Here is a 22,941-nt window from a genome sequence, read left to right as displayed (position 1 = left end):
TAGTAATAACTCATAATAGGTTTGTTTCTGTATAGTTTTCCCTTTTTCCTTTAGACACATATAATTACTGGACTACCTGACATTTCTGAATTGATGCTTCATAGATATATTAAACAATATTTTCCAAAAAGAACTCTTGATTTCATCCAACAAACCTGATCCTGTTCTGTGATTTCCTCATTTCAGTAATTGTTAAAACTACCTACCAAGATGTTTAAGCTGGAAACTTTAGGGTCTCCTTCAATATCCCATATGAATCAATCTGCAACTTCTATTATTTCTGCCTTCTAAATATACTGCATACTCATTCATTTTTCTCTAACTACTCTATAACTATTTTAAGTCAAACTACTTAAATTTTATCTTATATCTTTCCTCCTAACCAGTTTCACATTTATTTGAATCTTTTTTTGAACCTAGCAATCAATCTTTTTAGATTATGAATTGGACCATGTTATTCTCCTTAAACAAACAAACACACACACAAACAAAAACCTTCTATATCTTGAAATTTCACAATGTTACTCAATTGCAAATACAATTGCAAATACAAAATAAAATTGCAGATATAAATACAAAATGACCCATTAGATTGTACCCAATCTGGTCCCTGCACACCTTTCAAGTTAACTTTTTTCTGCTTCCTCTTCCACGTAAGTTCTGGCCACCTTGACCTTCTTTTAGTTTCTTCTATTTGTAAGTTCTCTTTATAACTCAATGCCTTGGCTGATAGTTTTGTTTCTGTCTGAAGAAAATCTTTATCTTATGGATCTCAGGTTAAACTTTAAAGTCCTTTCCCAAACCATGATAATCACTCTTTATTATTTGATATTATTCTACCTTTAGTTATCATGTAAATACCTCATTTTAAATATGCATTATCTATATTATCTATATATTATCAATATTATCTATATTGACATACTAATTTGCAACATTAGTACTCTTACAAGAACTGTTAAAAAAATGTTTTGCACCTATTTTTTTCATTTTTCATTTCAATTTCTAAGGACTATACCACTCACACAATCAAAGCAAATCCACAAAACAAAAATGTATGTATATTACTAAGCACTATATATTCATAACACATAAATGAACACACTTTGATAAAATAACAGTTTAGTCATGCTCTGCAGATAATAGATGTAATCCCAAGCACTGAGTAAAGTGGCAATGCATCCTCTTAATCCTGCATCTACTGCAGCCCTGAACACCAGTGCCCCACACTGACCAACCCAACATTTTGGTTAGACAGCCTCTCCAAACACAAGACTCACTTCAGAGTTTAACCCCTCATACAGGATATTCCAGAAAATATATATTTCTGGAAATTCTGAATTTGTGAAGAAATTACATTTTTAAAAAACTGTGTATAAATATAAAAAAAGTAATATGTTAATTTTCTTTATAAATCTAGTTATTTTGTTAGATTCAAAGTATAAAAATTATATCTAGTATTCTTGATTTACTCATGAAATTAAAATGGTTGGCATATTAAATTTAGAAGGGTAGCTTGTTTAGACTCTAATTTCAAGTTTACTATTGGGATTTATTTTAGATATGTTATATTGTTACAAATAGCATTATAAGCTGCTGAGCTTAAGGAAGTGAACATATTTTAACTTTTACCTATTATCTGAAGCAATAAAAAACTGAGAAAATAAGAAACCATCAATATTATAATTAACCAAGCAATATCATCATGTTTAATGGATATGGTACCACCATATTGTCAAACAGAGGTAGAAATATGTAATTTCAAAAAAAGAGCAAAGATAAAAAAAAGAATATACATGTATTTTATTCATTGGGTCTGGCCAGAAGAATCAAGAATAAAACACAGAGCCTGAGCATGGAGATATATGTCCTCGAATGGTGAGGATCTCTGAAGGCAGGAAGGATAGAGCCCAGCTAGGAAATCGGAACAGAAACAGTTTAGTGTAGAGATAAAGGTGATGGAAAAGGCTATGCAATTTTACCAAATAGAAACCATAAGCCCAGACTGGGCTGGATAGTTTCAAAGTAAGTTGCTTTAATATTTGCAACAACTCTTTGAGGTATTATTTTCTTTAGTTTACCAGTAAGAGACTCAAAGCTCAGTAAGTTTAATTTGCTTGCATAAGTTCCACAGTTAGAAAGTGGCTTGTCCAGAATTGACAGAGAGATATATATATGAGTCTAAAATCAAGTTTTTCTATCATTTAAACTTTTATTTTCAGAAATGGGATCTAGGAAACAAGATTACATCAAACCAAGAGATGGAGAGGTGGCCATGCCTACTACATCATTCTCTACAACAGACACACTTGTAGCAGTAAACAACAGAGGCAGTTTTATCCTCATGGATCGTACAGTCTAGTAGGGGAGACGGAAAATGAAAATTAAAGATACAAATAAATATATGACATAAAAAGTATGTAGTTATAGGTGCTGTGAAGAAAACTGTAGCTGTCAAATATGTATAGAATGTGACAGGGTAGAGAGTGGCCATTTTAAATAAAGTGAGTCAGACCCTGCTTCATATGAAATGATTATATTATGTTCCAATCATTTGATTTAGTAGTATTGTTTTAATAAATTTTTTGGATGCCATTAAAGAAATAATTTCTTTTGCTTCTGTGTCATCATGCGTACTACTCCCCTTAGGAAAAGCTCTCTAAAAAGACGATATCTGACTTAAGACACACACATAGTAAGAGAAGGAAGACATGGTGGGCAGCCAAGCTGCTAGTGCCATAAGGCGGGATTGCTGTGTTTGAAGGATGTTAAGAAGACAATGTGATTAGAACTGAAGGAGAGAGGCAGACAAGTCTGAAGATAAGGTTAGAGACAAAGGAAGCAGGTGGTTTATGTAAATCTTCATACACTGTAGTAAAGAGGTTGTGTTTTATTTTATGTTATGTGAAGCTCCTGCATTTTGAGCAGAAGGGTGTCAGGAGCTGACTTACATGAAGCCCCACTTATGCTGCTTTGTGAAGAATGAGATGAAAGTCAGAGTTGGCCAATCAGTTAGGAGATTATGACTCAGGACCAGCAGAGATGCTAGTGGCTTGAAACAGGGCAACAGATGTACAGATAGTGAGAAGTAATCATATCTGAGATGTATTTTGATGTCATAGACATAAGAGTATCTATGGTTGTAATAAGAACAAAGAGAACATATAACAGATTCTTCCAGAATTCCATTGGCCATGTTGTTGCTGCTTTAGTTGGCTGTGATTTTAGCTCTATCACCTTCAGAAGTTCAAAAGATATTATAAAGGAATCATGCAACTTTTGATAACCCCATTTTCCAAGCTCCAATATTCTCATTGAAAATACTCTTTGCCACACTTATCCTCATTATATGAATGATCACTCTTAGGGGTTCTGCTTTGCAATTGTCTCTTTTCTCAAAAGTGAAGGTTTTTACAGTCTTGTCTTTAAAATTTTTAGTTTATCTCTTGGAGGGGCAGAATTTTCACACAGACATGAGCTTTGCCATTGTTCTTATCCTTTGTTTTGCTTTCATTTTCTGATGAGAAATCTGACGCTCCCCTTTGTGTAGTCCTTGATAATGTTGTGGGAAGAAGACATTAACTAATATTCTTTTCCATATGCTAAGTTTGGGACAAAGCATCTTGTTCACATTATTTCACTTTAGCTTCAGAATAACCTTGGTGAATTTGTGCTATTTTCATTCATAGAGGAGGACATTGAGGCCGCAAATTTAAATATCGTGATCAACTTCACTCTAATAAGTAGTAGAGTCAGGATTTCAAACTTTTCCTATAATTCTCCTATAAGAAGCTACAAAACACAAGTTCTTTCTGTTGCAGATGCTTGGCAGATCTCAGACTAAATTCCTAGAGCAACCCCTGAAGGATTGCTTTTTTTCTTCCAGCACTTTAAAGTTCCTTTCTAACATCCAGGCTAACTGTGCTACTTATTTTGCAATCCAGTCAAATGCAGCAGCAGTTTTATATTTCTGCCTTTGAATCTCAGATCCAAGAAACCTGCAGCAGTATGAAACTCCTCAGTGTAAAAGAATTGTAATGATCTGATGTTGTCGATGGGTTGACATCAAATTCTTTTAGTCACATAAAAACTTTTTTTGTTGTTAGAAGCAAAAATAGTTGCAGAGAAGTGGATTTGAGAAATAATATAAGAACAATTCAACTTAAAAATTATTTTTTATAAAAGACTTATAATAAAGGTATGTTCAATTTTTATTGCTAGAGACAACTACCAAAAAATAAATCTCCTTCAATTTTTGTTATTCCTATCACTTCCCTCAAGTTCACTCTAAAATAATGTTTATAACTTGCTCTGGATTATATTGTTCTGCACTTCCCCTTCTGAGAAAGGATCAAGCAAGAATCTTTTCACTTGATGGTAATTAGGCCATTCTCAGAGATAAACTAGTGAAGGGGAAATGGTTATATTTATACCACCTACTTTTACCCCACATTTTAGGGTTTTTTTTGTAATTTACATAAACCTATAACTATTTTACTATAAATAAAAAGAAATAACAAACTTTATATAATGTTTACAATCCAAGAAATCCACTCAGTTCAGTTCAATGGTGAGCACTTAATATGGCGTATGGCTGGAGAAGCTATCCTTGAGATATTTATAGTCAATGGAAAAACAAACATATAAAGAGAAAAAATACATCCTGAGTTACAAATACTATGAGACTCCCAAGATGGTAATTTTTAACTTGAAAATTCAAGAGACTTATTGGTGGGGATAACTAAAGTTGTCCACATGAACGTAAAGGGGAAGAGATTTCTGGTAGAGGAAACTGCTTGAAATAAGGCAATCGAGGGTGTGAGGTATTGATAGCATTCTGTTTCCTGTTGTCTTCCCGCCACCCCCAACAAGTGGATAAGGTCCCATGAAGAACTAAGTCTTCATCTCTGCTTGCTATCAATAAGATGAACAAAAATGTTATTAAAAGTTGGCTAGTTGGCACTCAGCTTTTCTCCCTTAACCTTTGTGTGTGTAAAATGAGCCTGGAGAGGAGGGGCCAGCAAGAAATTGAGTTTCCATTCCCACACTACAACAAAGCTATATGAGTCAGTCCTCTGCCTACTTTCTCCTTGGTGGTAGTGGGATCGAGGGGAACTGAGTATGGATCCCCACTTGGATGAATGAGGTGATTAGTGTGAGTGACCTAAGTCATAGAATCAGTGAACTGGAGGATGGACCAAAATAGAATAAATTGGGGGGAAAAGAAAAGGAGTACCAGAATCCTGTAGGAAAATAACCAGATGCCTAGCTTTTGTTTCACTAATTTGCAGATAAAATGAGAGATTGAGACTGAAAAAATAATTAGAGTCTGCATGATGCCATACCCCAGACACCCTGGCACCAGCGGCATGTACTACCGGGGCATGTATAGGGGGCCTCTGGGAGGGTGTATGTTTCCCAGACAAACTCAGGATCCACTGTATGGTTACTCTGAAGCAGTAGCTGGACAGGATGGGCAAATAGATGCTGATGAATTGCAGAGATGCCTGACACAGCTGGTCATTGCTGGAGAATATCAAACTTTTAACCTGGATATGTGTTGGCTTATGGTTTCGATGCTGGATAGAGAGATGTCAGGCACAATGTGTTTCACTGAATTTAAAGAACTCTGGTCTGTACTGAATAGCTGGAGATAACGTTTCATCAGTTTTGACAGAGATAGGTGTAGAACAGTGGATCCTCAAGAACTGCAGAAGGCCCTGACAACGGCGGGATGTCAGTTGAGTTCCTAGGCCTTGAATTTGGTTGCAAAGCAATACAGCACCAAAAGAAAGATCACCTTCAATAACTACATAGTCTGTTGCCTCAAACTGCGAACTCTAACAGACAGTTTTCAAAGACGGGATATTACTCAGCAAAGTGTTGTGAATTTCTCATATGATGATTTCATTCAGTGTGTCCTAAGTGTTTCAATCAAGAGAAACCTCTGTGAACTTAATCGACATTCCAGCTGGAGTTTTCTTTTGCTCTTGCTCTTTTCATTCAGTAATGTGTGAACTCGCCTTGGCGCTTTTCCTTAACAGATGTTGTAAAGACTTATTACTTTATGTACATCTGAAGTTCTGTTTTAAGTTTAGATAAATTCTTTGGAATTTTATTAATATAAGATCTGGTCTGTTATAACATTTAGAATTTTCTTGAGCCATTGTCATATGACTTGTTTTCTTGCTAAAACTCTTTTATGTAAATTTAAGTGTGTACAATGTTTAAGGCATATTATATATTTATCATTGTACTATACTAAAATCTGTTCATCAGACTACAGCTGTTGTCATTCTTCTACAAAGGCTTTTGTGTGGTATTGAAAGCCTCATGCGTGGAGTCTCCTTATGTAAAATTGTTTAGACCTATTTGGATGCAAAAAAAGCCATGGTAATCCATGTCAGGGTTCACCTTAGTGAAAATTTAGCACAGCCTTTAAGACTTACAGGTGTTTTGATGACCATATAAATGGATGGGGAACATGAGTGATTATTTTCTGCCTCTTGAAAACCTGTCGAATAACTTGAGTGGTAAATTCTGTCATCAATATCCTCTTTGTCATCATCCATGTAGACCTTTGTTACCTATACTTAAAAACCTTTTATATTATGAACTTAACTATGTAAAAAAGAAAATTGATAGAAAAAGACTAAGGGGATATATGAAAACATTAACTGTTTATTTTCAGTTAATAGGATTCTAGATGGTTTTAATTTTCTTTATACATTTTAGCATTTTCCAAGTTTTCTATAATGTGTATGCTCTCTTTTTAAAACCAGAAAATGTCAATTTTTTAAATATTGATACTTCTATTTTGATATGCCATGTATTCACACTTACATTTAAAAATATACACAGCAAAGGACTGGAAAAAGTGTACCAACATGTTGATATGATTGCCCTGGGAGTCAGGATAATGAGTTAATTTTCTTCCTTCATACTACTGTTCCGAATGTTCTCTGATAAGCAAGTAGTACATTTATAATGGAAGGCTTTAAAAAAAAATTAAACCACGTACTTTTAAGTAAGATCTGGATTCTAATGCTGAATATTCCTCTTGCTAAATATGTGGTTTGATCATTTTCGATAATCTCAGAGCCTCAGTTTCCCAATCTTTGAAAAGGAGATAATTATTACCTCCTGCAGTAGATCTGGACATGAAAAATTGTGTAGGTGTAATAGGTACCAATAATGTTTCTGTTTCTTAAATTTAAAACTGGCCTAGTTTGCTCTTATTTGGAAGACAGTTTAAAAGATAAAATAATGAAAGTAGTCTGTTTATTCCTTGCAAGCAGAATAATGTGAGAGTTACCATTCTGATGATCGATTATTTGGCAAGCAATGAAAATAAAATATTTCGAAGCATCGAAAAAAGTATTTGAAACAATAATGGCTGAAAACTTCCAAATGTGGTAAAAGGGACAACAACATAAAGTTATAGATTCAAGAAAGTATGTGAATGTCAGATTAGACAAACCCAAAGAAACTCATACCAAGATACAACATAATTAAACATCTGAAAACTAAAAGCAAAGAGAAAATTGGGAAAGCAACCAAAGGGAAACAACATCGTGATAACGAATCTGACTCATCTTTGTGTGTTTGACCACTGACAGCTTTCAACCTCACCACACCTCTTGTCCTTCTGAGCAAATGGATAAGAAATCTTGATGTTCTCTGCTTTGGTACAGATGGGAAGTTGAAACCAGCCCAAATGTGGCCCACATGCAGGGAACTGGTACCTAAGCTGACACCCCTAATCAGAATAAAATCCAAGCCGATCTTTTCCTGCTTACCTCAAGTGATATTAGGAATAATATTTGGGAAACTGGCATGCTTTTCAGAAAATATTATATGAGGACTAAACCCTTTCTTACCTTCTTGGTGCATGTCTGGCACCATCAGTCTCCAAATCTAAGCTAAGTTTTGGGTGGGGTTTCAATTTCATCTCTGTAATGACTACAACAGATGTATCACTTATAGGGGGACAACAATTTGAATTGAGTGAATCAGATTTCTCACCTGAAACCATAGAGGACAAAAGAAATTGACACAACATTTTTCAAGTACTGAAAGAAAGATGTCAACTGCAAATTCTATATATGGTGAACTTAGATACAAGAATCTTCAATGAAATATTAGCAAATATAATCTAGCAAAGAATAAAATTATAGACCCTGATCAACTGGAGTTTACTCCAGGTATGAAAGTCTATTTTACCATTTAAATATTGATTAATGCAATCTCTGAACCTGCAAAGCACAAGTTCTTTTTGTTTCAGAACTTGACTTTCTTTAGCCTGTAGTTTCATTGATCCAGCTCTAATTATTATTTAGTTTCTTCTGCTTACTTAAAATTAATTAGCTCTTATTTTCCTAAGGTCCTTAGGGGGAAGCTTAGATGATTAATTTTAAGTCTCTCTTCTTTTCCAATGTATGCATTCAATACTATGAATTTTCCTCTAAGCTCTGCCTTCACTGCATCCCACAGATTTTGATAAGTTATGTTTCCATTGAAATTTAGTTCAAAATGTTTTTAATTTCTCTTGAGATTTCTTTTTTGACTCGTGTTATTTATGTTATTTAATTTATAACTGTTTTACAATTGTCCAACTGTCTTTTTGTTATAGATTTCTAGTTTAATTCTATTGTGGTTTGAAAGCAGACATTATAAGATTTCTATTGTTTTAAATTTGTTAAGGCGTGTTTATGTCTCAGAATGTGGCCCATCTTGGGGAATGTTCCATGTGATCTTGAAAAGAATGTATATTCTGCTGTTGTTGGGTGAAGCAGTATTAGATATTCATTATGCCCAATTGATTGATGGTATTATTGAGTTCAATTATGTCCTTAATGATTTTCTATTGTGTTGTCCATTTATGATAGAGGGATGTTTCAGTGTCCAATTATAATAGTAGATTCAACTATTTCCTTGCAGTTCTATCAGTTTTTGCCTCATGTAGTTTGATACTCTCTTTTTAGGTGCATACTCATTAAGATTGTTATATCTTCTTTATCTCTGATAACTTTCCTTGGTCTGAAGTCTGTTCTGCATAAAATTAATATAGCTATACCACATCTTTTTGATTAGTCTTAATATTATGTATCTTTCTCCATCCCTTTTGCTTTTAATCTGTGTGTGTCATTATATTTAAAGTGCATTTTCTTTTTTTGTAGAAAACATATAGTTGGCTCATGTGTTTTGCTCACTCTGACAATCTCTGTCTTTTAACTGGTGGATTTAGACCACTGATGTTCAAAGTGATTATTGCTATAACTGGATTAATATCTACCATATTCATTACTATTTTTAATTTGTCCTCGTTCTTCATTCCTACTTTTTTCCCTTTCACACAGTTTCTCTTTTTTGTTTTTTTTTGAATGTTTTATATGATTCTATTTTTCTCTTTTCTTAGTATATCATTTACACTGCCTGTTTTTTTTATTACTTTTTTTTTTGTATGTGGTTGCTCTAGAATTTTCAATATATACTTTCAAATAACACTATACCACTTTAAGAATAGTGTGAGTACTTTATAATAGATCAATCCTCATTTCTCCCTCCTGTCCTTTGTATCATTGTAATTTATTTCACTTATACATAAGCATACATAAGCATATATCTTCATATATATAAACATATATATATATATATATATACACACACACACATATAAGATGTGTATATAAATATTCATGATCAAATTTATTGTTACTATTATTATTTTGGGCAAATTGTTTTCTGTTAGGTCAGTTAAAAATAAAAAAAAAATAAAAGTTTTATTTTACCTTCAATTATTTTTTCTAATGCTCTTTATATAGAACTGGATTTCTGATCTATGTAATTTTCCTTATCTCTGAAGAACTTGTTTTTATATTTCTTGCAACACAGGTCTAATGGCAACAAATTCTCTCAATTTTTGCTTTACTGAGAAAGTCTATATTTCTCCTTCATTTTTAAAGAATATATTTTCAGGGTATAGAATTCTAGGTTTGTGGATTTTTTTCTCTTAAAACTTTAAATATTTCACTCTGTTCTCTTTTTACATGTTTTCTGAGGAGAAGTTAATGTTTTTATCTTTGCTCCTCTATGGGCAAGGTTTTCTTTTAGAATTTTTTTAATCTTTGATTTTCTGTTGTTTAAAAAGGATATACTTATGTGTATTTTTTTTTAATTTTTTAAAAAAATTATCTTGCTTGGAATTCTCTGAGTTTCCTGGATCTATTCTTTGGTGTCTGAATTAATCTTTGGAAAATTATCTGTTACAGTTGTTTCAAATATTTCTTCTGTTTTTTTTCTTTTTCTTCTTCTGATGTTCCCATTATGCAAATGTTATGCCTGTTGCAGTTGTCCAATGTTCTTGGCTATTCTGTAGTGTTTTTTTTGTTTGTTTGTTTGTTTGTTTTCTTTTTCAGTTCTTTATTCTGTTTGTTTTTCATTTTCGGAAGTTTCTCTTTAGATATTGTCCGGTTCAGCAATTTTTTCCTCAGCTGTGTTCAGTCTAATAAGCCTAAATAAGGCATTCTTCACTTGTGTAACAATATTTCTGAACTCTTGTGTGTCTTTTTGGTTCTTCAGATTTCCACCTCTCTGCTTATATGACCCATTTGTTGTTGAATATTGTCTACTTTATCCGTTAGAGACCTTAGCATATTAATCATAGTTGTTTTACATTTCAGGTTTGATAATTCCTGCTATGTCTAAATCTTCATGGTACACCGAGTTAGAAAAAAATGTTATAAATAGGCCTTTAGTAATGTGGTGGTACAATGCTGGGGGAGATGAAGTATTCTATAGTTCTATGATTAATTCTGCCTTTCAGTTAGCCTGTCCCTATGGACTGTGAATGTCACCAGTGTTTTTTAGCATGCCCTCCCCCCACCCCCCACACACACAACACCTTAGGTGGGACAGCGTGGCTAGACTGGACTGGGGTCGGGTATTTCCCTTTCACCACGTGGAAGACTAGAGCCATCTGAGGTCGGAGGATGGGTATTTTTCTTCCCTTAGATCAGTTAATCTCTGATTAAACACCTGCAGATTAGTTTCTGGTTAAGTAGTTTCTCCTGAGGGCAGACCTTTTATAGAAGAACAGAATGCTCTGGTGTATTTCAAAATGGTTCCTTTTCCACTCATCCTGCAGTAAGTAGGATGAGATTTTTCTCTAAAGTTCAATGTGGGAATTTGGTACAAGTCTACAAGGTAAAGCCCAGAAAAGTGTGGGTTCTCCCCAACCCCCTTCATGAATGAGTCTCCTGGAGTTTTTCATTTCTAGAGTGGTTTATACTGAGCCTTCTGCAATTCATCAATTACAGTTCTGGTTTCCCTACACCAGCACTGATTCTATTGGAATTTTCAACTTCTGGGTTTCTGCTCTTGTAAGTTACGATTCTCTGTATTCAGCTATTGGTCTCTTCAATTTTGGGCAGTGGTTTGCCCTGTGACCTCAGTTCTCTTATGCATATAAGAAGAATTGATTTTCCAGTTTGCTCAGGTTTTTAGTTGTTGTTAGGTTGGAGTGGCAGCTTCCAAAATTTATGTTGGGGACACTGGCAAGTATTTCTGAACTGCACTGATTTTTACAGAATGTCAGTTTTGCATTGTCTATTTGCACAACAGCACTAAAGAGCTAGGTTAAAACAGTGCTATAACTTGAAACACTTATAATGCTTTTGGTTAAAATTAACAGAAAAGTTGAAACTAAATACGGCTTTAATAATAAGAAGATTTATTATCTCACATAAGTAGCAGCTAGAAGCGGTATGATAATTTCAGTGTAGTTTAGTTTAGAAGCTTATAAGGTTATCAAGCACCCAAGTTTATCTTTCTGATTTACTACCTTCAACAGGGAGTTTTGTTCCCATACCATACCAATGTCAATATCTTGTTTGTGATATTAAACTATAATTCTGAAAGATGTTGCTTTGTGAAGAAACTGGGCAAAGGGTACAAGGGAACTGTCTGTATTTCTTAAACCCCATATAAACCCCAAATTCAAAATATAAAGTTTAAATTTTAAAAAGTACAGGATTTTAAAAAAATATATAGGAAGTAGTTTATAATTAGAGGTAAGAGCTTTTTGAAGAGTATTGAGAGATGTAAATAAAGAAATTAGTACAATAGGGGTCTAAGGGGACTTGAAGTTATAGTGTGAAGTTTGGATTTTATGTTGCCAGTAATGTTATACCATTATATTAGTTTTCTATTGCTACTATAACAAATTATCATAAACTTAATGTCCTAAAATAACACGTTTATTATCTTGCAATTTTGGAGGTCAGAAGTCCGAGATGGGTTTCACTGAGCTACAATTAAGGTGTCTGCAGGGCTGTATGTGTTTGTTGTTGTTGTTGTTGTTGTTGTTTTTCTGGTAGCTACAAGGGAAAACCTGTCTCTTTGTTTTTTCCAATTTTTAAACGCTTCCTGCATTCCCTGACAAGTACGTTTTCCTCCATTTTTAAAGCCAAGAATGTAGCATCCTCAGGCGTGTCTGATTCTGAACCTCTCCCTTTCTCTTTTACTTGTAAAGACCAGGATAATTTTCTCATTTCAAGATTGTTAACTTTATCAAACCTGCAAAAACCTATTGCAGGAAAAGTAGCCTATTTACAGGTTCCAGGAATTCTCTCGTAGAGCATTCCTAGAGGTTTATTACATATGACTTCCAGGGTGGTAAAAGAATTGAAGGTTGAAATTGAGCACATTTAGTATTAGGCATTTAAGTAAAACGTGTCATGCAATGTTACAATTTGCTTATTCCCCAGACTCTTCCAACCCTAGGCCCAAGATTGGATTCAAAGTAGAAAAATATGATGATGTTACTATTTTTGCTCTAGATTGTGGTGGCAGAGCATGGACGTTCTTTAAGTGACACCTATGGACTTCGTCTTACATTTGCTGTGTCCCAATATTTGTTGCTACTTTGAATGGGAATTATTTCAAAGATCTCAAACATGTAAGATATGCACATCAATACATTTCATAGTGTCTAATTCTCCCTGCTCCTCTTCAAACAAGCAAGATCCAGCTTCAATGGTCTGTATTCCTTAATTTTCATTGGCTTCTTTGCTCTGAAGATTCATTCAGAAAAGTACACAACAATTCCAGTAGTTTCATCTGTTCTATCTTGCTTGGGATAGTTATTAACAACAAAGTTAAAAACATTCTTGTGTAGTACAAAATTTATTATAATTGTTCTAAGTGAAAGAAGTTCAGTATGACTGTCAGCCCTGAGCTGATGAGAAGGGAAGGTTTCAGTGGTGAGATGCCCAGTTGGAAGAATGCACAAGGGGCTGACATGAGAATGAAACGACAGGCACCAACTTTATTGTGGGGAGTGTGCCTCTGCTTCTGCTCTTCTTCTGCTCCCCTTCTTCCCAGAGGACTCTTGGGCTCCACATATATCAGAGTACAATAGTGGCATCCAGCCTCACATGAGTGATACAATAAGCTGAATTATGTTTACATATTTTAGGTGCAGGCACCCTACTACACTAATGTAACATTCTAAATTCAGGGTCCTATTCCTAGCCGCAAGCCTAGATCACAGCCTGACCTGGGACCTGTCAGGACTGGGACCCATAAATACTTTTCTTTTGTTTTTAGTCAGGAAAAAATCTTGCTGAATTTTTTTATATAAAAGTTGTCATCTATTCTTTTTCATCTCTGAAGGTGAAATATCCATAGACATGACTCTAAACACTTTCTTCAGAGGTTTGTACAAAGAACTTATAACCAGATTTGTAATTAGGAATATCACTTTAACTGCCACGTGAAGGATGTGTGATTTGTAAAGTGATAATAGCTTGTATTAATCTTAATTGGCTTTTCCTAGTGTTTTTCTATTTTAGTGAGATTAGAGCTCATATGAGATTGTTCTTAGATATTACTTAAAAGAATGAATAGCATATAAAGCAATGTAAACATGCATTATACTTATTGTGTGGTGTTGTCTTTGTTTAGCACAAAGAATTTCTACAGAGATATTTCATCTGATCAGAAATCCTGAAACTCCACTAAACTAAACTGTCTCCATGGCTTAAACAATTAGACTGTCATTTCAGGAAATTTTAATAAAGTTAACAACAAATTGTAAATGAGTTCAGCATTATTACTTGCCATGGAGTAGCAAAAAGAGGTAGAAATGTGAAATGCAAAACTAGTGAAATTAACATTTAAAGCAGCAATCAATGAAAGTATCATTTAGAATTTCAGAATATGCTAGGCTCCTAGACAAGGAATTTATAAAGCAGAGCTTCTAAAAATTTAGCTATGATTCCTGTAATACTTGAAAGGAACACTGATATCAACTCGCTGACACCATTTTAAATACTCCTTTTAGAAGCTGAATAGAAATCATTATTTTACAACCATTACTTTGTATCTATTTGACACGATTTATCCCTGAATGTCAAAGAACTTTAATATAATACCTTATCATAAATTTAATAATTCCCTAGAATCTTTGGGATAATATGGAGTTTTCCTACAGTCAAGTACAATGTGAATGGCAGAAACAAAATGAAAACTCACTTCTTTGTTCTCATCAACCTTCACTAATACGTATATTCTCTATTAAACAGTACTAGCTTGTGAAATGTTTCTATTCTTGCAGGCAGGCATATTTTATAACCAAGTTACTCATTAGAGCTCATCTAGAGGAGAATATGAAACATAGGGATGCCAGGAACTACCACATCTAGAATTTCTGTAAGAATTGGAAAAGAGATATAATATAGAAGGGAAACCGATAGCTGCCTTTAGACATCTGAATGGTTATCATGTCTACCTTCTGAAGTTCTTAGATGGGGACTTAACATGAAAACATGCTTCAGTCCAATGTTAACATGAAAACATGCTTCAGTTCGACATCAAGTCTAACATTAGAAAGTTAAAAACATTCAGTTAGGGACTGTGTTGCTTTGTTAGGAATGAACTACCTCTCATTGAAGTATTTAAGTAAAAGCTGGATCACCATTTTCCCAATATGTTTTTTTAAAAATTACATTGTGCAGGAGAGTAGATTAGAGGACTATGATTCTGTTCCTCTTTACATTTATGATTACTCAGTATAACAAAAGAAGATGCTAAATTATTCAACTGCCTAGTGAAGGGTATAATTGCTTGATACCCTAGGAGAAAAGGCTATCAAAATTCACAACAGACAAAACTGGCTGAAGTCAGTGAGAACCCATAACAGGTTCTAATTATTCATGGTGTACTATTCTTGTACATTCAAGCAAGAAGAGAATAGAGTGAAGTATTTAAAATCTTAATAAATATAACTCTTTTGATTGATCTTTTGTTTGTAATGTATACTCTTAAAAACCTTAATCTTCCATATCTTTCTCCTCTATAAACAACATATCAATTATTTAAGGATCTTAGTCTTGAGTTTTAGATGTGTTTCAATAACTTGTAGCTGATTCAAAATAATAACAGAAACAGGCTAGTTATATTTTTTTTGTTCTGGGAGAATGTCCTGAATTTGTTCCATAGGCACAGTCCTTAGGCAGTTCTCTCCTGGATTTCCTTGGTCTTTGAATTCTAGTGAAATGTACATATTGGTGTTTCTCTCTCCTACATGGAGAACTACTGTGGAGTTAATAAATTTCCTAATTCCTTAATAGATCCAAGAAAAGACACAGACAGTAATAAGATTTGTCACGCTTTCATAGGACGCTGAATAACTGACCTGTGAATAAACTCCGAGTATCAGAATTTTGGTGGAAGTGTCAATTGGAAACTATTCAGATCAGAAAGAACTAAATTGGACATTCGTTTCAGAAATTTAAAAATATAACAAATCATTTAAATTAACAGATTACTTCAATGAATAAGAAATATATAATTTTCCAGAGTTTTCTTTAAGTATAAAGAGACATACACATCATATACATATATGTACATACACACATAGATATACAAATATTAATTACTAATTAATACTAAACTTATATTAAATTCTCATTATAACTTAAAGTTAATTAGTCAGATTATAGGAGTTCCTACATCCTCTTTCTATCCTTTTTTCTAATGTTTTGAATTATTCAGTTCCAGGGCATCTAATAATCCTCTTCTACCGATGTTAAATACTATTTTTTCTCCCACTAATTTTCTGTAATAAATGCCTTTTTTATTAAGACATTTAAATTACATCAAATTCTCATTTCATTTCTAAGACTTGTTCATAGTTTGAAAAAATATATATGTGTATGTGTGTGTGTGTGTGTGTGTGTGTGTGTGTACCAAATGTGTATGTATATGCACACACACATACACACATATATAAAACTAATTTAGGGACGTTTATGTCCTGCAATATTCCTTTTCTTGTTTTTCCAGGGAGAGAAGGCAGTGGGGCTTTTTATCCCCTGCCACCCCCGCTTTTCTTTCTCTATAGATTGAGGGCCTTCGATTCAATCTTTTGGGTGTCCCACAGTGGTGGTAATGGTAAGGGTGTGAGTAGTTAAACATCTATCTAGCTGTTATCACTGAGGTGTTAATATTTAACCATTAAGATAGGATTGTATTCACTGTCATGTTGATTATACAAACAGAGCCTGGGTAATTAATTGCTAAATATATAGTGGAGACCATGTTTAATTTTGCTCCTGAACTGGGCCATATGGCCTCCAAGTTTTTTGTAATATTTAGGATTATCCAACTGGGTCTAATGGCCAGTAGCAAGATCTGATACCAATTCTAATCAAAATCAGAGTATCAAAACTCAAATAAAAATGTAAAGCTACGTACTCCAAAAACACCTCCAAACACAATCTTTTTTTTTTTCAGAATTATGTCAACTATTCAAGACTAATATTGCTCTGGAGGGTAATGCTCAAGGAGTTCTTCAGTTTAAGGCCAGTAATTGATCTCAAGTATTCAAACCTTTCTCTTTTTAAACCAGAAGGTGATCTAAGATGTGATTGTAGCAGTTTTCTGAAGAAATGATGAATGGACAAATAAAAACTCAATGGGTATTTCGCTGCTTTCATGAAATTACAGCAAACTTTCCTTTCTTGTAGCTTTCGAAGATTTCAGATTCTGAGGATGAACTCCACATATTTTTAGAGGCACAACTGGAAATGTAAAACAAACAAAAATACACAAAAAATCTTTAGGGATAGAATGGATACCAATTGATAAAAACCAACTACTGGTAAATCCAAGTTTATTAAACAATAAACTAAATTATTGAATACTAAATCAGAAAGAAATCACCCCTAGTACAAGTGGGAAATATCAGCACTAAAAAATTAGGTATCTAGTCTACTGCCATACTACCCTGAACAAGCCCAATCCATCTGATCTCAAAAGCTAAGCAGGGTCAGGCCTGGTTAGTACTTGGATGGGATACTACCTAGGAAGACCAGGTGCTGTAGGCATAAAAAATGAAAAAAATAAGGGATTGTAAACTGATGAGGACTTTGCAATCTGTGAGGTCAACCAAGGGTTGCTGCGCCCAAAAAAAAAAAAAAAAAAATTAGATATCCACATTTCTCCTTTCCATAAGAAGATCGGAAATATAAATTTCACCTGACATGGGACAGAGCTAATTTTTTTTTATTTTAAATATTTACCATTTCTGCTTTTACACATATGGACCATACTTTAAACACCAAAACTATTCAATTATCCCACTAGTAGGTTGTATGGTGATTATGGTGAGAAGCACTTTCATGTTGTAAGTGTGGCATGGAATTTGTTATGTTTCTCAATATTGAAATTTCAAAAATTTGCAGAAAAATATTTCTTACAGATGATGTAATGAGAAGCAAAAATGTCTTTTTTATAAGAACTACATCGTAATGATATTGGTAACATTAGCCATGAGGATAGAAAAACAAAACAGAATGGAAGTTCTTGAATTGTGATATTAACTGGTGTTTCTTCTGTGAGGTATGCAATTTTACTTATTTTATTCTGTAGTTTCCTACTTCAATTTTATCCTTTCCCCATTGATTTGTTTTCCCTTTGTATATTGCCAAAAATGGGAGATTATCACATATGACCCAATCCAGAAGTAGTCTTAAAACAGACACGATAAGGTCAAATAAACAGCTAAATTTAGAGTACATATCCTCTGGATTTATGTCATGGACTTTCTCTGAAAGATTGAAAGCACTCTTCAATTTAATAAATTGACTATGATTGGGTTCTGGATTGAATCACTGCGTGTCATTCAACCAGAAGTTCAACATATTACTGCACCTGATTCCAGTTAAATTTTTTATGAGACAGACAGCTGGGGAAATTTGAAGCTGCTACCATAACAGTAGAAGCCAAAACACCTCCAGAGATTATTTTATGCAACATCATGTCCCCCTGTACAATTGAAAATGTTATCAAGGACTATGAAAGTATTTTAATATAGAAAATAATATAAAATAGAAAAAAATAAAGGAGACTTTTACTGGCATTTTCTCTTTTAGTCATATAAGTATACCCAGATATAATAAATCTAAAGACAAAAGAAAACAGCTTAGACATGTTTATATATACTTTACATAAAGATCTGTTAGTATCTGGAAGTTTTCAAGCAGTGAATTTTGATATATAATGATTTCACAGGTAATTGTTGCAGTTATTTAAAGAAAAAGGAGACAGTCACATAAATAAACATAATGGAAACCTTAATTATTAATATCAAACATTAACAATCATAGGCTACAAAGCAAGTCACCATTTTTTCTCTTCCATATTTCTCCTTTGTCTTATTCTATCAAGATATTATTTCTGCTTGTTCATCCTGACATGTCCACAAGAATCACTGAAAGTATATGGTTGACAGCCTAGTGATGCAAAATTAGTTTAACTCTCTTCTAAAACCTCACATGTAGAAAATTTTTCTTTTCCACCTCCATGAGTCCTATGCAATAAAATGAAATTAGCCCATTATAGAAAAGAAAGTGTTTAAAATATACATTAACATAACATTTATTTCAAAGTACTGTTTTTGATTTTGTTAGTGGTAAATCTGACTTTTGCAATGTAAACTGCTTTCATGCTCAAAATAAAGTGTGACTGTAGAGAAAAAGAGTGAAACTCTTTGACCGATCTCTACTTTTTTTAAAGTCACTTTTAAGTTCTAAATATGGCGAGGTGATTAAGAACCTGTTTTTATATGAAAAATTGCATTTATAGGTGAATCAAATGTTTCTACTGATGACAAATTCAAGACATCTGAGCAAGTGTTGGCATTCCTTACACTTCTGATTTGTGAAATACAAGTGATTTCTTCAGCTCCTAAAGAAGGATGTCTGTCTTCTATGGAGGAGCTTATTGGCTAAAAACAAAAGACACATCGCTTCAGCCTCACAATAATTTTAGGGGCTCATTAGAATGTTTTAATTTTTAAAAATTTCATTAGAAAAAAATAAACTTTTAGGTAAAAGAAATTGTTTTAATATATTATTGATATATTCATTTTGTGCCAATATACTTTAAAAACATAATTTTAATATTTTTGTGGACGAACGGGTCAAGGAAGGCAAAAGTGCCCAAAGCTCACGAAAGTCATAATATGAAACTGTTCTCTTCAACCTATAAATGTAATGAAAGGGGATAGAAAAAAATATATGTTCTGTACAATGGTTAATGTTAGTCTCTTTAGATTCCTGACATTCCAAAAATAAATTTCAGCCAATTTATCAATCATTCATTGAATGGGTTCTAATTTCCTTCAAGCTGAAGTGATAACTATAATGTGAACATGTTCCAACATGTTTTAACTGGAGGCCAAAGCTCTTCATTGCTGCATTCAAATGAAAATTGCCATTCCACATGGTCCTGCTCCATCAGCTAGTTACTCATTCAAAACTGTACTAGTTCTCCACTTTACTGCATTCCAGGTTGGATGATCTGTGATGATATGATTCTGCTCAAATCTTTCATCTGAATGCAGCACCTGGTCCCTCTTCAATATTTTATGGAACAGAAAACTCATGAATGAAGACACAACTACCATTAGAACATGTCAAATATTTCCTGAGATGATTATATGCACCTACATATGGATTTTTGCATGGTGATTACTGGCACTATGTTATCAAGGGCAGAATTTTGAACTGGGCAGGAGAAAATCTGATTCTTGTCTCAGCTATCTTTTATGTCTCTGACCTTGAACAAGAGATATGCTTCTTTGTTATTTCATGTGTTCAACTTAAAAAATAGCCTATTTTCAAGGATTCTTTTTACTTCCAAATGTGAATTATTCCATCTATTCTATTGTTCTCCAGAATGTCTTTATATGATGTCTGCTTCCATTGCCTGGAATCTAGACCACTAATCAGAAGTTGCTGGGATTTCCTACTGATCATGAGTCCTTGAGATTGTCCACGAACATTTATAATAAGCATCATCACTTCCAGGCTCTAGCATACTTGGCTGAATTCCAGGAGGCTCTCTTTTATAGTTGTTATATGCTAACTTTCCATAGCTCATACCCATGGGAAGGTTAGATATCACCATCTTAAATAAGAACTGGGGTCTGAGTTAACTTGGCCTTAATCTGTGAAGACTTATGGAGGCCAAACTGCCTTTTCTGATTTGCTTTTATGCTTTCTGGTATGCCAAAAAAAAAATAGAAGAGTTTAGGAGAATGGCTTTTAGCTTTCTAATGATGAAGAAGATTGTTAAATATTTATAGCATATTCTTGGTGCTGGCTTATATATGGTTGCAGATCCAGATCTAGGTGTCTAGTAAAGTGATCACAATGATGTACTGTATTATTAATGTGGATAATGATATAATAAAAGTTGGTATTTTTGCAGGTTTTGTACTATTAAGTATGGTTTTGTTTAATGTTGAAAAGGATACAACATAAGTTGATGTATTTGTATATTACAGCTGTAATAAATTAAATAGAGGTATTCTTTCTTATTAAAAATAGAAGTAGTGAATAATAGCTAAAGAACACACACACACACCATACAAATCCTAATGTATGAGCTAGGTCTTCCAGTACAATTATAAACAGAAAAAAAAAGATACTGAATTATCGTTATTTTACTCCAATCTTAGGGAAGAACACTCAATATTTCATCATTAAGCAGGTTGTTAGCAATCAACATTCTGTAGGTCTACTTGTTAAAATCGAGGTAGTTGAAGTAGCTCCCTTATAGTCCTAGTTTGCTGGAAGTTTTAATCATGAAAGCTCGTTTAATTTTATCAAATTATTTTCTACATTTAATAATATATTGCATTCTCATTGTTTTGTAATGTTTTGAAATGCATTGATTGCTTTTTATGCACTGTTTCCCAATCTAGCATGATATATAAGCTATTTACGTTATCATCTAAAGCCAGTCTCTGAAATTGTCCTCTCTCACCTCTCAAGACTCTTTTGTGGCAAAGTTCTATCTAGGTACTGTCTATATTCATGCTCACTAATTTTTGCCTTCCAATTTTTATATATTCAGAGAATATATAAAATAAGTTAAATATACAAATATATAAAATAGGTATAGATATAGATAATGTGTATGTGTGTATATTCTCTGAATATACACACACACACACAATCTCTGAATATATAGACACACACACATTATCTATATCTATATCTATCTCTCTATATATGTATACATACATATACTTCACATACATACATACATACATATACATATATTTAACTTTTATTTTGAGATAAATGTAGATTCACAAGAAGTTGAAAGGATTAATACAGAGAGATCTTATATATCCTTCATTCAATGTCCCTCAATGGTAATATCTTTTTTAACTTAACTGTATTATAATATTACAACCAAGAAATAGATATTGATACAATGCACTGATCTTATTCAAATTTCATCGGTTTCACATGCACTCAATTGTGTGTATATGCGTGTGTATTTAGTTCTATGCAATTTTATCACATGTGGAGATTCATATGGCCACAACCACAGTGAAGGCACAAAATAATTCTATCGGCCCACGTCACCCTTTTATGTAAAACAGCTACCTCCTTTCCTTCGTCCATAGCTCCTGAAAAAATCATGAATCTGTCTTCCCTTCCTATAATTTGTCATTTCCAGAATGTTTTATAAATGGAATCATAGAGCATGTTACTTTTTGGGATTGGCTTTTTTTTTTTTGGTGAGTAAAATTCTCTTGATACAAATTGTTAGGTGTATTAATAACCTGTTCCTTTTTTTGCTGAGTAATATTCCAAGGTGTGGATGTAACCAAATTTGTTTAACCATTCACTCATCAAAAGGCATTAATGTTGCTTCCAGTTTAGGATTATTATGAATCAAGTTGCTATAAATATTTGTGGTCAGGTTTTTGTGTGAACATAATTTTCTTTCTCTAACTTGCATCATAATTCTGCCCCCACTTAATGAGTCATTGCTAGCAGTAAATAAATCTGTATTATCTCTCCTCTTAAAAGTCCTCTTTAAAATTTCCATATCTCTCCAACTGTTGCCTTATTTCTTTGTTTCTCTATCATATGGAAAATTACCTTGAAGCAACAGTAGCTTTTAAGTATACTACAAGGCAAACTATCCTAGGTGTCATAGAACAGAAACACTCAAAGACCAAATCAAAATGCTTTAAACATTTGACTTATTAAACCAACATGAAATACACTGTAAGAACTAAAACAAAGATTTTGGATTAGCTTACAAGTTTAGGATAAGGTACAAATAGGATAGAAGACACAAACTCTTTGAATCTTGGATTACATGATGATCACATCTCCTCTTTCTCTCTGTTATCTATCTCGTTAAAATACAACAATCTTGGAGCTATTCGTAATTTATCCCTCTATCCATTCATATCCAAGTATTATGGTATCTACATATAAAATAAATAGTGACTATAAATATTTTTTATCTGTACCACTCTGTGCCACAAACACAAGCCTCTTTCAAGGGTAGCACAATATTAGCTTAAAACATTTCGCAGGAATCAGTTCCTCTATAAACTTGCCA

At 33.3% G+C, this 22,941-nt stretch overlaps 2 pseudogenes; both read left to right on the top strand.

Moving 5' to 3' along the window:
• The first annotated feature begins 5,124 nt into the window (after positions 1-5,124).
• LOC120617132 (sorcin-like) lies at positions 5,125-6,017 on the top strand (annotated as a pseudogene).
• Positions 6,018-17,272: 11,255 nt separating this feature from the next.
• LOC120617185 (uncharacterized) lies at positions 17,273-17,390 on the top strand (annotated as a pseudogene).
• The last annotated feature ends 5,551 nt before the right edge of the window (positions 17,391-22,941 follow it).

This window comes from Pteropus medius, unplaced genomic scaffold (assembly GCF_902729225.1).
Source record: "Pteropus medius unplaced genomic scaffold, Ma_sr-lr_union100, whole genome shotgun sequence".
In the NCBI taxonomy this organism is placed as follows: Eukaryota; Metazoa; Chordata; class Mammalia; order Chiroptera; family Pteropodidae; genus Pteropus; species Pteropus medius.
The sequence above is the reverse complement of the archived record's forward strand: the minus strand, read 5'-3'. Positions and strand labels throughout refer to the sequence as shown.